The following is an 18,048-nucleotide window of genomic DNA, read 5'->3' on the forward strand; positions in this document are numbered from 1 at the left end:
ACAGATGGTTCTCCTTTACTCTTTATGGTGTTCGGTTAGACAACGAGGGACCCAGCAGGAACAAACCTTTGAATATCCCAACTGGTGAACAATTGTGACAGCACTACCAACAGAGATGTCAAGTTGAGCACTGAGTTGTTTGATGGTGATCCGTCGATCATCTCGAACTAGTGTGTTCGCACGCTCCGCCATTGCAGGAGTCACAGCTGTGCACGGCCGGCCCGCACGCGGGAGATCAGACAGTCTTGCTTGACCTTGCGGCGATGATGACACACGCTTTGCCCAACGACTCACCGTGCTTTTGTCCACTGCCAGATCACCGTAGACATTCTGCAAGCGCCTATGAATATCTGAGATGCCCTGGTTTTCCGCCAAAAGAAACTCGATCACTGCCCGTTGTTTGCAACGCACATCCGTTACAGACGCCATTTTAACAGCTCCGTACAGCGCTGCCACCTGTCGGAAATCAATGAAACTATACGAGACGAAGCGGGAATGTTTGAAAATATTCCACAAGAAATTTCCGGTTTTTTCAACCAAAATTGGCCGAGAAAAAAAATGTGTTGCATTACTTATTGAAAATAGCTGTGGTACACTAACTGCCTCAACAACACACGTTACGGCAGCATACACAGATCAGACGGTGGATGTACTATACTTTAAATTTATTTTCCTTTCTTTGGCTTCTTCTCTTTCTACTAAACACTCTGGGTTTGTATCTATTATATTTCATGTAATTATGTTTCTTACTTAGTCATACGACGTGAGACTCCACAGACCGTTTCAGAGGGAGACATTCGTCGTGTCGGCTCTGCCCAGCGCTGAGACTTTGTACGACGCCTCTCCGGCGCCAGGAGACGCGGTGGAGCCGTTTCCTCCTTCGAGATGAGCACGAGGGGGCGGCCGCAGCCTTCTGCGATGGCGACGCGGAAATTAATCGCGCGCGTAGCTCCGTGATGGCAGCAATCACAGCGACTTCATTAGGGTGCAACGCGATAGCGGCCGCCGAGTTTTAATGCACGCCGCCATCTTCCTCTTAATTCCCATCGGAAAGTTCTCATTAATTAAAAGAAGAAGTCGATTTCCATTTGAATTTTCCGTCGACGAAATCCGAGTACGTCCCACTTTCGCTGCCTTGCCGGGTCCTAATGACCGAGCCGGAATCCCTGCTCAGTTTGCTTACGTCTATAGTTTCGATAAAATTTGTCTGTAAATGCCTCGTATCTATGAGGACCTCACTTTTTTTTTTAGTACTATCTTCTTATTGGTCCATATGGAATTACTTCATCAATATCGCATTTTAATATAATAGCCTTAAAAACAGGACAAGCAATGCCGTTGCTGTGCTACTGGTTCTTACTATAAGAAATGGACTTTCATTATTGTTATTATCATTATTAAAGCTCCATGATTTGCACAGAATAAAAATTTACCTTCCATTATTTTCATTGCTGTGGGAAGTCTACTGCGAAAAAAGAGACTGCAGAGCAGTGCACTCGTTCCTGGGCCAAGTTTAGAAAAAAAAAAAAATGTTCAAATGTGTGTGAAATCTTATGGGACTTAACTGCTAAGGTCATCAGTCCATAAGCTTACACGCTACTTAACCTAAATTATCCTAAGGACCAACAACACACTTACGCCCGAGGGAGGACTCGAACCTCCGGCGGGGGAAGTCGCGCGGACCGTAAAAAGACGCCCACAGACCGCGCGGCTACCCCGCGCGGCCAGATGAGTACGCAAATGTTACGCAATCCACAGAAATTGAGGTCTGGAGGTTTTTGAGCGCGAGCTGGCTCTCGATAGCACCACTTACAGTGTTGTGACAGTTTCTGGTAAGACGGATTCAGCGGTGGAGACATCAATGTGAGTTCACTATTATGCTCCTCGGAACACTGTACTACGAATGCTTTGACACAGTTTCGTAGCTGCAAGATACCACGACTGTGGGAGAAGACATTATGCATGAAGAGACGCAGATGGTCCGCAATTCATATAGTCCACAGCTGTCATTGTGCCTTCGATTACAATCACAGATCGCATCGAAGTCCAGGTGAATGCCTCCTCTTTCCTCCCCCCCCCCCTCCCTGCATAGTGTAATACTGCTGCTCCAAACAACCTTCGTCCGTAGCATGGTACATGTCTCGAATACCCATTCGCCTGGTTGACTAGGTCTACCGTCATTACCAACGGCTTAGTGCTACATGAGCCATGATTTATCCTAACACAGGGCTTCACAACATACGTGCTCGCGGAGCAAGCTGTGAGCAGCAAGGCGCGAGCACGGAGCAGCGCGAGCACGCTACACCCACTACCGGACGGACTAGAGCGGAGAGTGGGGAGATTCACGTGGGGCACACAACAGCTGCCACCAGTCAATGTAAATCCGCGGCCACCTGCAGGGATATCACTCACGAATTATTACTGCGTCAAATGAAATAAATAAAGGAGAATGTACACGTGCCACATTATTTTATTAGCTTAGTGTATGCCTCTACCATCTGTATACACTGAAACTAAAGAATTCCACGACAATCCTATATTTTCAACACATTCTTCAACACTACTTAAAATATCACCTCCGGTTGTAGTGTTCTTCATGGCTACTACATCGAGCAGCTCCTCCCTCACCTGAATATCTCTATTAACACCTCTAATAAATATGGCAAGCTGCGCTGTTCCAGTGATATCAACACTTTCGTCCAGAGCTAGAGAATACGCCATAAAATCTTTACAGATATTAATAAGCTGGCTCTCGACGTCGTCTGCCATGTCCTGTATGCGACGCATAATGGTCATGTTAGATAATGGCACAATCCGAAACTGTTCAACTTGAGATGGACACAAATGTTCCGCTGCAACTACCAAACATTCTTTTATTAAACTTCCTGGCAGATTAAAACTGTGTGCCCGACCGAGACTCGAACTCGGGACCTTTGCCTTTCGCGGGCAAGTGCTCTACCATCTGAGATACTGAAGCACGACTCACGCCCGGTCCTCACAGCTTTACTTCTGGCAGCATCTCGTCTCCTACATTCCCAACTTTATTAAATCACCATCAGTTAAGGGGCGCAGGGATTTTGCTAAAAGCAAAGCAATTTTGTAACCCACTCTGAGAGCTACCTCAGTTGATTTTTCTTCGTCGTCCAGATCTTCTTCGGATAGCTTCCTTTTAAGTTTAATAACTTCCTGTGCACGATCTGGTCAATCACATTTTCCACGTCCGTAGTCTTTCGCGTGGTACGACATATAATGTCGCTGCAAATTAAATTTTGTAAAAGAATTCAGCGTTTTGTGACATAGTAAACATTTTGCAACACCATCGTTTTCAGTAAACAGATACAATTCCTCCCAATGGGGGTTGAACTGCGAAAGCATGGTTGGGGTTACACAACGGCGACTTCACATGATTCTTAATCAGCGAAGTGACTGTTAAGAGCTGATCGTAGTACTTTAAACGTTACACAGTCGAATTCAATAGGCACGCTGCGGCCCTATTCAAACGTGCGCGCGCATTTCCCCTCCCTCCTCTCCCTCCCTACTCCACGACCTTGCAGCTGCTCGCGAGCACGTGCCTGAGCACACGCGAGTACTCACGCTCAAAACCGGCCAGTTGTTAAGCCCTGTCCTAACAGATGGCGCGTTGCCACTGATACGCATTCCTATCTGTATGATCCTCTGCCCAGTGAAATCGTAAGTGATGATCGTTGGGTCAACATATAAATATATGCGAGTCGTTTGCAGCGGAGACCCGTGTTCAACAGTGTACTCTGAAGCCTGTGCTCTGAAACATTTTTGTACAGATCTGTCTCAGATAGGCGTCTAACCTGCTTTACTGAGCGGGAAAGCCTCATACCTCTACATCCAGTGTTGAGGCGTGATCGTCCAAGAACTTACCGACTACACGTGGTTTCACTGTTCTTCAACCACTTGCAATAGATGCTCGCCCGCCCGGCTAGCTGCGCCGTCTAACGGGCTACTTTCCGAGCGGGAAGGCGTGCAGGTCCCTGGCACGAGCTGGCCGCGGTGGCCGAGCGGTTCTAGGCACTTCAGTCCGGAACCACGCGACTGCTACGGTCGCAGGTTCGAATCCTGCCTCGGGCATGGATGTGTGTGATGTCCTTAGGTTAGTTAGGTTTAAGTAGTTCTAAGATCTGGGGGACTTATGACCTCAGATATTACGTCCCATAGTGCTCAGAGCCATTTGAACCCTGGCACGAATCCGCCCGCCGTATAAGTGTCGAGGTGCGGTGTGCCAGCCAGCCTGTGGTTTTTAAGGTGGTTTTCCCTCTGCCTCGGGGAATGTGGGCTGGTTCCCCTTATTCCTCCTCAGTTACACTACGTCGGCGATTGCTGCGCAAACACTGTCTCCACGTACGGCTACACCATAATGACTCTACCACGCATTTGGGGTTACAGTCGCCTGGTATGAGATGAGACGTTCCCGGAGGGGGGGGGGAGGGGGGTGGTTCACTGGGGGCCGAACCGCACAATAACCAAGGGTTCGGCGTGGGGCGGCGGTGGGGTGTGTGGAAAGTCCCCAGTTCAATATACACAATACACAATATATGTTTACGATACCAGGACACGAAAAGCAACCTGTGTTTCCTTTCACGAGATGCTCGTTCCCAGGCGTCTGCACACAAAAAATGCCGTTCGTCGAAGTCACTTATGTCAGTGACTTTCTCCATTTACGGGCAGCATCGTTGCCAGAATTATTCCCCATTCGTCTCTGCTCCGGTTGTGTAATATCCTTACCGTACCATGTGCCCGCAACATCACCAGGTGTCATTCAACGTCACGGTGGGCGGCGGTCGTCGCTATGCATGCGATATTGCAAAACACCGCCCCTAAAAATAGGATTTTCCGGTGCTCGTACTTCGGGTGCTATTTATGATAAAAACGGTAGGGTCATTTGTTTTTGGATAGCCTGTAAGCTAGAGACCATTTGTATACCCGACAGAAGAATCGTCCTGGTGTCACCATCGCACAGTACAGGGTCCAAGTATCAGTGTTACACACTTCCTCCTCTTTAGGCAAACGCAGCAAACCAGTTGGTTCTTTTTGCATTTCATGTGATCTACGGTGGAAGTGCTGGGACTAATGGAGGCATCATTAGTTCATGGGTGCTTTCTCGGGAAACATCAAGAAAAGAATTTTTTTACTATATTTTCGCCGTCACCAGCATGTGGGGCGGCAGGTGGAATAGTACGTTGTTATATTATAATTTGTTTGAATGTAGAAACACTGGTTTTCCCGGCCGATGCACCATATGTGGGATGGCGGGTGGAATTTTTGTTGTTAATAATGTTCCTATTATTTAGAATGTTATTCATGCTGTCTTTCGCCGTTCTCAACACTGGCTCTCTAACTACAATATTGGCAACCAGAAAGTGATTAGCAAAACGTGAAGCCTGTAATTAGAATTCCTAATGCCCACTTCATCTGAGAATACACTTACAGTAACAGCTTATAGCCCTGAGGAATTAGGAGATTGTCTGGGATTTATAACAAAAAACGGTCGTGAAAAAAAAAAAGTTCTGTATTCTGAAAGTCACAGATGAAAACAAAAGAATCCACACAATCTAACTAACAGAGCAGTTCAGAGTCTAATGCGCTGATGCAACTATAAATGTCCAAATTAAATGTTTAAATGAATGCTCGCCATAATTTGATGATTAGGTTCATCAAACGCCACGCTAAATAATGGTAGAATGTTTGTCCCGCGGCGGCACGTGAAAATACGACATACGCAAACTGAAGATCGATAATTAAAGTCAACCCAGAATTAACTCTTCACTCGAAAATGATTTCATGGTTACGCGTATTCCGAGTAACTTAATACGGCATCTGAGGCTGTTTGTAGCAATGATACCGACGCGGCGCGACTCCCGACACAGATGACGTGCTATTCAGCGTCTGGAGAGAACTGGGGGCTTGCTTCCTCGCGCAGCGTTCTCATATAGAAAGCCGCGGTGCGGACGGCTAAGGGAACGCCTGATCAAATCGGCTCTCCCGACTAGCCGCTAGGCTAGTAGTGCACCACATTAAGTTATCGAATAAATCATAGCTTCTTTTGCTGATGGCCGATGAAGCTCTCAATTTACATGTGCATTCAACACACAGGTAAGTAATCGTAATAAAAGTTTGACGTGGCTAAGTTAAATATTTTGGGCGAGAGAATTAATTTAATTACACTGCACGCAGTAGACGAGCTCTGAACTGGCCCTTTGGAGATACGCTATCGCTATAGTTTTATAGGTTTTCAAATGAAACTTCTCACATCCTTATGGTGATAGCGGATCTCCATTCTACATAAATATAAACATCCTAGCCTTATTTATTAGCCTACTTAATCTATCTTGCTTCCTTAAGTTTTAAGACGAAAACCAGAAAATCATGAATTTCCACTAAAATTTTAATTTGTGAAATCCAAAGTACTGTTTTTATTAAATTATTATGAAAGATGAATCTACATATAAATTTATAACTCTCTAGCTCTTTTCTGTTGCGCCAATGATTTTTACAGAAAAACGTCCAAATTTCGAAAGTGGCTAAAGTTATCGAACTGATATTCAACACATATTGTTTTGGTATTACTCCTGACATGCTAGAAATGTTTTAGGTTATTTGCTTGATTTTTAAAGTATTGTGCAACATTTATGACGTCAGAGCTAGTTACAGCGGACTAGGCTGGCACACAATGGAAAGGCTGATGTGAGTTTACTACGGCGTGAGTAAGTTGCTTCCCTACAAGCACACAAAAATCCAGCCGAGGATTCCAAGACCGCTTGCACAGCAAGTGGCTAAAATTTTTATGATATATTCCTATGATCCCGAACTCGAACAAACTTGAAAATTTTCGTGATATCTTTTCCATTTTCAAGATACAGAGGTTCAAAGTTATCCTACTTCTACAAGTAAAATCCGGCATGAAACGAAACAGTAATAGTAAATAATCGAAACGAATTGCTCAAATTTTAAGCGCATATTCTCTAGCCATTTATCTAGAAGAGGCATATTGCCGTTTTAAGAAATAGTTATCCATTCCGAGAAAGATCCCAAAAACGAGATTACCATCCACAGACTTGACAATTTTCTTCATATCTTTATCCGAGACACAGAGGTCGAAAGTTACCCTACTTGTATACGTAAAACATGCAAGTAAAATCGGGTGTGAGGCGAAAACCTAATTTATAAAGTGAAGTAGCACAGAGAAATGTGCTGTAAAGCATCTTCGTTATCATCCGGGAACCCCATATTGTACTGCTGAAGCATACGTAATTTTTTGTGCACGTAAAATTCCGTCTGAGTAATAAATCTAGTTTAGCGTTATTTCAGTTTTACTTATGTAACCGATATAAATTTCACTGACCAATGCATTTCTTTTTATGTGAGCTACATGCCCTGCTACAGCAGGGAAAAGAAGGGACCAGCTGAAAAACGCTCCTATCAGCGCACAAAAAAGGCTAATATGCTCCTGTTTATTTAAAAGACTTACTGAAAAGAGGGGTACCAGCTGCCTTATTTTACCTTCAAGCCCGCGGCGGCGCGGTTCCTTTCTGGGTTTGAACCAGCACCCACCTGTGAAGTCGTCGCAGGAGGTCGCCGGTCGGAAAGCCCAGCAGAACCCTACTTTACTGCGACTCGCACCAGGCTGCAAACAACGTAACTATTTTCAAAATCAGGAAAAATGTCTTAAATTTGAATGAAAGGTGAAAATACTGGCAAAACTTCCGTATATTCTGAATTACAAGTTCACCGCCAAGCCCGTGCTAATCGTTACACAGTCATCTACAATAACTTTCATTCACGTTAGCAAGTTTATGGTAATGTATTTTCCGAAATCTGAACAGCTACTTACCACGGATTGTTCTTCAATGAAAATTCTCGCCTTGCTATTAAATTTATCGTTGTCTAAATCAGTCAAGTTTTTGGTGACCGATCTGCGCAATATGCTACGCGGATTTGCTGTCTTTTCCCATTCATAAAATTACTTAGTAAATCCGTACTTTCTACAAAAAACACATCGGAATAAATGTGCATCACCTTAAAGGACTTTTGAGACATGTAGCACAACTAAAACCGGCAAACCATAACTTCCTTCGGAGCTCATAATACACAAGAACGTACCATTGAAAAGCTGGACTCCGGTGACTTGGACTGCTGTAAGCATTATATATCTCTAACACAAAAGACGCGCGAAGAATACTCCCTTCTGACTGGATAGTTTTCTTTAAGGCCAATAGAAAAACATTATTCTCCTGCTTTAGTCCGCGCTTTTCGTGACCAACCAATCCACAGATAACACACTTTCGAACTGTACTTTTTCCCGAAATAAATATTTAACAGTCTGATATTTTATTTATACTTCACATTACTAACTACTTTCATTTGCACTAGAATTAGCTTTCCTTTTACCATAAACTTACTTATCATATTGTGATACAAAATTCCCCATCGTCTGCATTCACATTTTCTCAAAAATTTCTCATTCTAGTTCATACACTCTTTATCAGTATAACAAAATCTACAGATTTACTTTAGACCACATTCACGCATCATTCACACAACTAAAAACATATACAAAACTGTACAAACATAAACAAAAAAGCCTTCAAGAAATAAGCGGAACAATTCACAAAAACATTCTCTTGACCTGTTTCTTGAATGTCTCTGTCCGCTACTGTACTCTGGTGGATGAAAATTAGAAGTACATACTCGACTGTACCCTCTTCAAACCATCTGTCACTGCGCACGCATGAGTCATTCTACCCATACACAGTCTCCATACAAGAGCGATTCAAAGGCGCCACGCCCCAACACCTTTAAAAATTTTGGCTTGTGAGCATATAGTGCCTCTTTATTCTGAGAGAGAGAAGACGGTGGCAGTGGCAAACAGACAGAAAAGTAATAAATACTTGAAGATAGTAGACAGTGATGGAGTTATAGAAGGAGTGAAGTGGCCAACGGCAGTGTGAGAGAAACTATAGTAGAACATAGTTATCAGTGACACAACAGTGTTAGGAAAAGAGAACGGGACTGTTCCTCGAGGAAGGGGGGGGGGGAGGAAGAAAGGAAGAGAAAGTGGACGTGGTAAGAGGCAATGATAATGAGAGAAAGAGTATATGACAATGAGGAAGAGAGAGAGAGAGAGAGAGAGAGAGACAGTGACAGTGACAAGAGATAGCAGCAGTAGGAAAGAAGGAATGGGATATTAGAAGTAAGGGAGAGCAAGAGGTAGCCAGTGACAGTGAGATGACACTGTAATACTGGGACAGAACGAAGGGGCCTGTGGCTGTGACAAAGGAGACAATGACAGAGAGGCACGAAGAAATGATGACAGTGAGATGGACTGAATTAGTGAGTGAGAAACAGCAACTGGGAGTGGATTGGCATGAGCAGCTTACAGCGGTAGACCAGAAGGTATGAGTCAGTAACAGTCAGGGGAGTTGGTGGGAGTCTGATGTGAGTTGCGGGAATATGTTTGCACGCCAAAAGTTTTGGGGAAATTTTGAAAGGTGCTCAAGAACGAATAATGAGTCAGCTGTTACTTTTCAGTTAGAATCTTTTAAATAAACAGGAGCATATTCACATGGTCCATGGATTCATTTTTTTGCTAGTAACACTTTGGCCCATTAGTGTGTTCAGACAGCGTATAGTTTATCTGTACCAATCCAGGGTACGTAGTGTAAGCACGCCATTTTGACATAACAGGCTGTAACGCCGGAAATGCATATCCTCCTATTTCCATCTATTGTACTATAATTTGTTTTCCTTTCCTTGTAAATATTTCGAGTGATCGACATGTAAGTGCTGTCTAATATATTAAAACTATTTGGAATATATTGTTAATAATTCAGTTGAAGATTCTTTCGACAACTGAGATTCTATATATATTAAAAACTAGCCATATAAGGTGTTGAAAGTTAATCCTTACTTCTTCAGTTGTGCACCATCTTGTACCTTGAAACAGAAGAAGGCCTTTTGCCATGTAACATGTGATAGTTGCAAATTAACCGTGTTTGTTTAACGCCTTGTCAGTTTCATCCGTCATGAAAACGGAATTTTGTTTTAGTTCGCAATAACTCCTGTTTCAAAAAATATTTAAATTGTAATTCGTTTTTGATAATACTTCCACTTAATCTGATTCCACTTACTGGTGATTTGTGCGCATTAGAGTAATAATGCAAGAGAAAGACGATTAAACACATTGTTAACAAAGATTTTCTTGATGGCAACGGTTTTGAATGTCAGTAAAATATTTATTCCTAAGTGCATGGTCGTATTGGTTCTTCGAAATTGGAAAACTCTTGAATTTCGGGGTAACTTTTGTAATTGTAGAAAAGACTGCAGTACCTAAAAAGTGAATGAAGTCACTTTAAAGTGAAATAAGAAAGTGTTGTAAACAACTATCACATGGCTGACTTGAAATGATAATTTGAAATGTATTCCAAGGTGCAACACTCAACCAACTTTAGGAGAAAAAATGCGTGCCACTGCACATGGAATGAATGCCCTCGTATCTGCCTGAAAATCTTTTTCACCCACTACAACCTCAACACTACTTTCCCTTCCCCAAAAATACACAGTTTCTCAGAACTGTGTTGGTTTGACCGCAAACATAACACCTAAATCTCTTCGACAGCACGTGTCTTGCTCGGGTGGGTACACGAATAGAAATTTATGTTCCGCTGGCAACTAACTGTCGTCTGAGCTGTTTTAAAATTAATATAATAAGAATAAGTGAGTTACTGATGTCTGATCGTGTGGCAGAGATCTACAAAAGAAGGTCAAGATCTGAGTTCCGTATACGGCCCGGGTTGCGTTAGTAGTCCTTTAAGTTGTTTTCTGTGAGAGGAATATAAATGGAATGTTGTTGGGTAAGCAGAAGGGTGTTATAACCCTGTGTGAAATGTCTGGGAGGATTACGTGTGGTACGTAAACGCTGGCGAGCGGCTGTGTACGAGAAGCAGGTGATTACGGGGGCCACCGGATTCCACATCCGTGCTTCCCATAACACGCAAGGTAAAGACCAATTACCAGCAGGCAGCTCTCCTGCGCACTACATACGGAATGCCTAATGAGAGGGGCCGATCTGGGACTGTGTTAATTACTGTTGGCGTAGTATGCGCAAAGAGTTTCGATCGCCTGCGGTCTGTGCGAGCGGACAGCGGATCCTCTGTGTGCGTGGCAGCCATTTCGTGGTCTAGCAGAAGCTCCGCGCTACTGGTACAGCTGCACTTCTCAACGTGTCTGTAGATTACCGTAGTAGCTTCTAAAGATATGGAGAGACTGGCAAACAAGAGTCTGAAAACTTACTCTTAATTTACGAATGCGTATGCATATACGAATTATGTTCAAAAATGGCTCTGACAAGGGAACCTCCCCATCGAGCCCCCTCAGATTTAGTTATAAGTTGGCACAGTGGATAGGCCTTGATAAACTGAACACAGATCAATTGAGAAAACAGGAAGAAGTTGTGTGGAACTGTAAAAAAATAAGCAAAATATACAAACTGAGTAGTCCATGGGCGTCATAGGCAACATCATGGAGACAGTCATCTCAGGAGCGCCGTGGTCCCGTGGTAGAGTGAGCAACTGCAGAAGGAGAGGTCCTTGGTTCAAGTCTTCCCTCGAGTGAAAATTTTACTTTCTTTATTTTTGCATAGTTATGATCTGTCCGTTCGTTCATTGACGTCTCTGTTCACTGTAATAAGTTTAGTGTCTGTGTTTTGCGACCGCATCGCAAAACCGTGCGATTAGTAGACGAAAGGACGTGCCTCTCCAATGGGAACCAAAAACATTTGATCGCAAGGTCATAGGTCAACCGATTCCTCCACAGGAAAACACATCTGATATATTCTATACGACACTGGTGACGGCATGTGCGTCACATGACAGGAAAATGTTGTCGACCCACCTAACTTGTACACTTGGCGAATGGGTAAAAAGATTCTTGTACCTTGCCCGATTTAGGTTTTCTTGTGAATGTGATTATCACTCCCAAAAAAGTGATGAAAATTTAAGAGTTTGTCACATAAACTGAAAATAAAAAATTAAACTTTTCACTCGATGGAAGATTTGAACCAAGAACCTTTCGTTCCGGAGCTGCTCACGTTACCACGAGACCACGGCGCTCCTGCGTTTCCAATGTCCTTGATGTTGCCTATCTTCCCATGAACTACTCAGTTTGTATATTTTGCTTATTTTTTCACAGTTCCACACAATTTCTTCCTGTTTTCTCAATTGATCTGTGTTCAGTTTTTCAAGGCCTATCCACTGTGCCAACTTATAACTAAATCTGAGGGGGGTGCGATGGGGAGGTTCCCTTGTGAGCACTATGGGACTTAACATCTATGGTCATCAGTCCCCTAGAACTTAGAACTACTTAAACCTAACTAACCTAACGACATCACACAACACCCAGCCATCACGAGGCAGAGAAAATCCCTGACCCCGCCGGGAATCGAACCCGGGAACCCGGGCGTGGGAAGCGAGAACGCTACCGCACGACCACGAGCTGCGGGCACGAATTATGTTCCGAAAGTAAGTTTGTCATAGTTTTTCACACGGAAAGTTTACTGCCGAAAGCAAGTACAGCACGGCATCATGAACTACATATCTTCCACTATTTTTCAACATAGTCGCCACCGACATTGAAACATTTGTAGTAGCGTGCAGTCAGTTTTAAGAAACCACACTGGTAAAAGTCGGTGCCCTGCGTTGCAAGGAACTGTCGTACAGCCTGCTCGAACTCACCACTGGTTTGGAAGTGACTTCCCGAGAGTGTGGCTTTCAGTGCAGACTGAAACTATAAGTCCATCTCTGAACATGCAACACCAGCGACCGACCATCTAATGGGACATCGCCTCTTCACCATACACGGTCTGTAGGGGTTCATGGATGACGGACACATGAGTCCCACTTGAATAACGATAACTAGAACCAACAGCTGTATTGTAATCCAACGCTGTTTATTCAGAACATGCTACTAGTTTCGACACCAAAAAGTGTCATCTTCAGATCCCAGGTCTAATCTGCCATGAACGTACGAACCTCAACGACAAAGACCAACAGGGTTTTCAAATGGAAACAGTAAAACTTGCTAAGATTGTTACGCCAGAATGTGCAACCAACAAAGTTGAGTACAGAGCGGCCAAAATCAACCGCATCCCGTACCTTCCAGTAACAAGCCCACCAGTGGTCATACCACAACTCAACCCGTTTTGAATAAACGACATTGGATTACGATTGTAACACTCCAATTACCGATACCCTAATAAACAACTAGTAGAAGTAAGAAAATTTGTCATCCTGACATTGACGGCAGCTACCGACGACAAAATTTACGCTTCCGATAATTTGATCAACAGGAATGTCATGTGAATAATAATATTCATCATGAAATAGAGACTGAATGAAAGAATCTGATAAGATACGCAACAAAAACATCAAAGAAAGAATTGCAAAATGATTAATAACGAAGGTTACAGCCCAGATGGTAAATTGGTCAAAGATAACATTTACCATAGAAGAGAGTTGTAGCCGCATCGAAAAGGGACTTTGATATGATTAAAATGTAGCTCGGAAATGGAAATGTTAGCTTCAGTTGCTATCTAGTCGCTCACTAGTACTATTGCGATGGTAGCATGCATGTAAGCGCTACTAGATTGTTTTAAGCTAATCGGAAGTTTGAAAGTTTTGCGATACAGATTGAAATATTATTCAGAAGTCATACTAAAACAAAGTCATCTTTACCGTTAGCAAGATAACGGGATGCGGAGATTCGCCACGAAGTTAAATCGTGTGAGATTTGTGATGGGACTTTGCCTTCGTGATATTGAATAATCACGAACATTCAAGTACATTGAAAAAGAAAGATCGCCGATAGAAAAACAACTATTAGTCTCGAGTAGGTAACAGACAAACGCAAACACAAAGAACGTACAACTGAACCGAGTTGTCAGAAGCTGTCGTCAATGACAGGTTTACTGATGCATACGGAAGCAATTCCCTGAGAGAGAGATCGGTGTGCGTGCTCAGTGTAGGGACAATGAATTACAAGGAACAATAAAATTGGATTCAAACTTTAATTCTTCGTGTTTCCTACATAACTGAATAGACATTATCATGGGTTTAGTGATAATTAATTGACTATTAGAATATTATGAAGTGAAAAGTAAATTCACGATTATTTAACAGTGAAGAGTCATCGATTTATCCCAAGATTACGACACATTCTGAACATTGCTTAAATATATGTTATCACCGGAATTACGTCGTGTAGTTATTGAACATGCGACGTAGTGACGTCTTGACGATGGAATAACAATTTATCAACTTAACATCCTCGCAATTCCATAATGTGGCCACGACTTGGGTGATGGATTGAAGATTCACGACTTTGTATTATTAATATTCAACATCCATTATCTAACCGGGCGTAATAAAAAGAACTACAGTTAGCCACTTCGCGCAAGCTGAAAAGTCTGTCGCGGACTCACAACAAGAGAGAACAGTTGGTTATCATTAGGTCAAAGGAGTCATCCCGTCATCGAGTGGTGCAATTGCTGCGTTTATCAGTGAAGAAACAAGAGCGGCTGACACATCCTGACTTTAATCATATTGACATTAATCACTAAAGACGGTATCTTAAATATGACCATACCATGCGAGGAGATTGTGTTTTTCTACTAGTTACAGAGTTGCGTTCTCGAGAGCGACGGACGCCGTTCCACGTCATACCAACTGGGGCAACCATCACCAGCGAGTCGCGTCAACTCTAAGGAGACTCTGACGCCACACAGTACAGCTGTTGGTTTCAGTTAACAGTATTCAAGTACTTCATGTCTAGCTGCTGTCCCACTTTCCTCGACGGGTTTCCAGAGCATTAGTACCACGTGTCTATTCATACCGAATAACAGCGCACCCTTCCACTGGCGATTACGTTGTCAGTAAACGTCCTTCTGCCATCGTAATGTGTTCTAGAATACTCTCGGGTACGCCGATCTGCTGCTACGCTCTCTTCTTCGGCACTCTGTGCATGTGTCATTCCTCCTAAGCTGACACCTTTTCCGTCGTTACACCATCGAAGGGTCTGGAATCATATGACGTTTGTTTGTGTCACCTGGTGTACCATCTTCTCTTTCGAAAACAATGTCGAAACTTACTACCAACCGTCCCTCGTATTACGATGTAACTACTGTTTGAGAGACACACATTATTATTATAATGAAATAAAGGGCTTAGATATTGAAATTATGGGTAATGGTCTTAGGTTTCATTTTAAATATTCTATCCTGCTAGATCATTTCATTGCTCAAGACAACAGTCCAGTGTCACTGAGAAATAGCAAATGCCAATCTCATTTATAATGGTGGTGAAGAAGCATACGCATATAATTCCGTTCAGTACATGTAACACCGTACGATGCGGAAATGTGGAGAATATTCCGAACTCGAATATTATGACTCTTTCAGACAAAGAAACTATCTGCAAAGAATAATACGCCCGTTGATATCGAAGACGTAGAGAACCTGGTATCAGAGATTGTGAACCAGCCTTGGAATACTTAGGAACAAATTAGCCATTAGGTAATATTCATTCGGAATTTAAAAAATAATTGGGTGCAATTCCAACCAAACGACTATTCTATTTGGTGTGTAGAGGTCTGGAGATTTACCACAAAACTTCCTTAAAAAATATCGTCCGAAAGATAGCAAAAGCACAAAACTGCGAAAACTAGCGCACAGTTAGCTGACTAACTCAAGAATAATATATAGAAATTCGGGAAAGAAAATTACGGTCTGTTAGGTGACTATGAGTTTGGCTTTAGGAAAGATAAAGCCACCAGAGAGGCAGTTCTGGTTTTGCACTGGTTTTGCACTAATGGAAAAAAATGAAGAAAAATGAAGATTATCGAAACTAGACATGATTGTCACAATGGGAATTCCGCGATCGTTCATTAAATATGCTGTTATGACAGCGAACCGAGTGTTCTGTACTGACAAGTTACTCTGTAACTACAATAGATGATCTGAAGATGGGCAGCTAGCCCGAAACCGGTAACTGAAAATAAAGAATAGCGATCGAGGACTGAAACGCCATATTTTATTTAAAAATGAAGACACTTTCATATGATTTGATGATCTAAAAAAAGGAACTGACAAAATAATTCGGGTAATATGTAACATCTATAAGAATCAAGACGAAACAATAAGAAACGAAAACCATCAACGAAGTGGTAGCTTACTGTTCAATTTATTCGTCGAAGAAGTAATAACTGAAAGAAAAAAAGTTAAGAAGTCGGACTAAAATTCAGAGTGAAGGGATGCGAATGATAAAATTCACCGACGGCATAGCCATCCTAACGTCACATAAAAAACTCAAGATCAAAAAAGCAGAGAAAGTCAAAGAATTCTGGTATCTAGGAAGCAGTGACGGTTTCACCATCAGTGAGGCAGCAACTTGCGTTGCTGCTGCAGATAAGGCGAGTACACCGTTAGTTTGTGAATTACTTTTACGAGCTTCAAACAGGAGTGAGCTATATTCAGTTATCTTTGTGGTTACAAGTTAAGTTTTTTTTTTAATTTATTGCGCATCTGAATGCTTTCTATGAAACCTCGTAGTCAAGGGAAGGCGGCATTCGGTTATGATTGTGGGCGGGCCCGTAATCAGTTACTATTGGTTGCCTTTTACAGTTACACACAATTTATTTTAAATCAGTAATTTCAGACTCAACAATAAATAAAAAATACCACACGTTATTAATGAAGGAATAAACAAGTGTAAATAATAGTGTTTTCGGTGAGTTACAATTTAGCAAATCACAATTAAATACAGATACAACAGATAATGTTTTAAAAGCAAGCCACTGTGATCTGGGCAGAAGGTCTTACACGCCAGGAATGGCAATAAATTAAGAATTGTTTAAAACTCGCTGCAATTTACAACTTACAGTTATTGAAATATTACGGTAAGTCACCACAAACACAGCAGAAGGCATCAGATGCCAGAAATGGCAGTAAATAAGGTTTTTAAGGCTTACTGCTAAAATACAAACAGCTAATTAGAATTTTAAAGCAAATGACTACAATCACGGCTGAAGGCCTTACACGCCATGAGTGGCAATAACAGAAAAAAATTTTGAAACCTGCTGTAATACAGCAAATACAATAGCAAAAGTGAATTAAAAAAACGAGCAATAGATCCAGACGGTGCTCCAGGAATCGACCTCTGAGAAGGCCCGGCAACAAACCCTTTCGCGAGTAATGAGATAGGCAGCCAAGAGTTGCATTCACTTCACAAGATGTTAACTCAGACTAGTGGCAGTCTAACGAACGACTAATGATAATCTTGCTGAAGTTACCTGACGTCCAATAAACCAATTGCAGTCATGGAACAATACGCCAAAGCCGGAACCGGCGGTCTGCATTACGTCCAGAATACTGTGTTTAGAGAGCCCGGATTGGGAAAGGAATCATTATGACCAGAGTAGAAGAATCACCAACCGGCCTACAATCAAGAAAGCTGTCAAAACTACACGCCTTACCGGACAGCAGTGGCAAGGCGAGGAAATATACAAAGCCGTTACATACACTAAACCACAGGGCAGGTAACTGGGGAGTTAGGCAAGAAAAATTACCGCTGGTTGAACTTAACAAATTGTAACAAGTTGAACGCAGTAAATAGTAATAAGAGGTCGAGGAAAGCTAATCATATCCGCCTTCCCCAAGCTCCCCACTCGCTGCTCTTCACCTTGGCGACACTAAGAACAGGAACACGAACCCACGTCACTGGAGAATCACGAGATATCACTACTTGGATTGAAATGCACTCAACGTATAGCTTGCTGGATCTGGAGTGAGATTTTCACTCTGCAGCGGAGTGGTTGCTGGATCTGGTTTACGACGAAGTCGTGCACCCTCGTGATCACAGCCCTTCCATCTGGCAGTCCATGCATGCCGCCAGCAGTCCCGGAGTGTTCTAGCGCTGCGTGGACCTGGCTCTCCTCAGTCCCCAACCGAACTCACACACTCGCACAACTCGG

This window comes from Schistocerca nitens, chromosome 1 (genome assembly GCF_023898315.1).
Source record: "Schistocerca nitens isolate TAMUIC-IGC-003100 chromosome 1, iqSchNite1.1, whole genome shotgun sequence".
NCBI lineage: Eukaryota > Metazoa > Arthropoda > Insecta > Orthoptera > Acrididae > Schistocerca > Schistocerca nitens.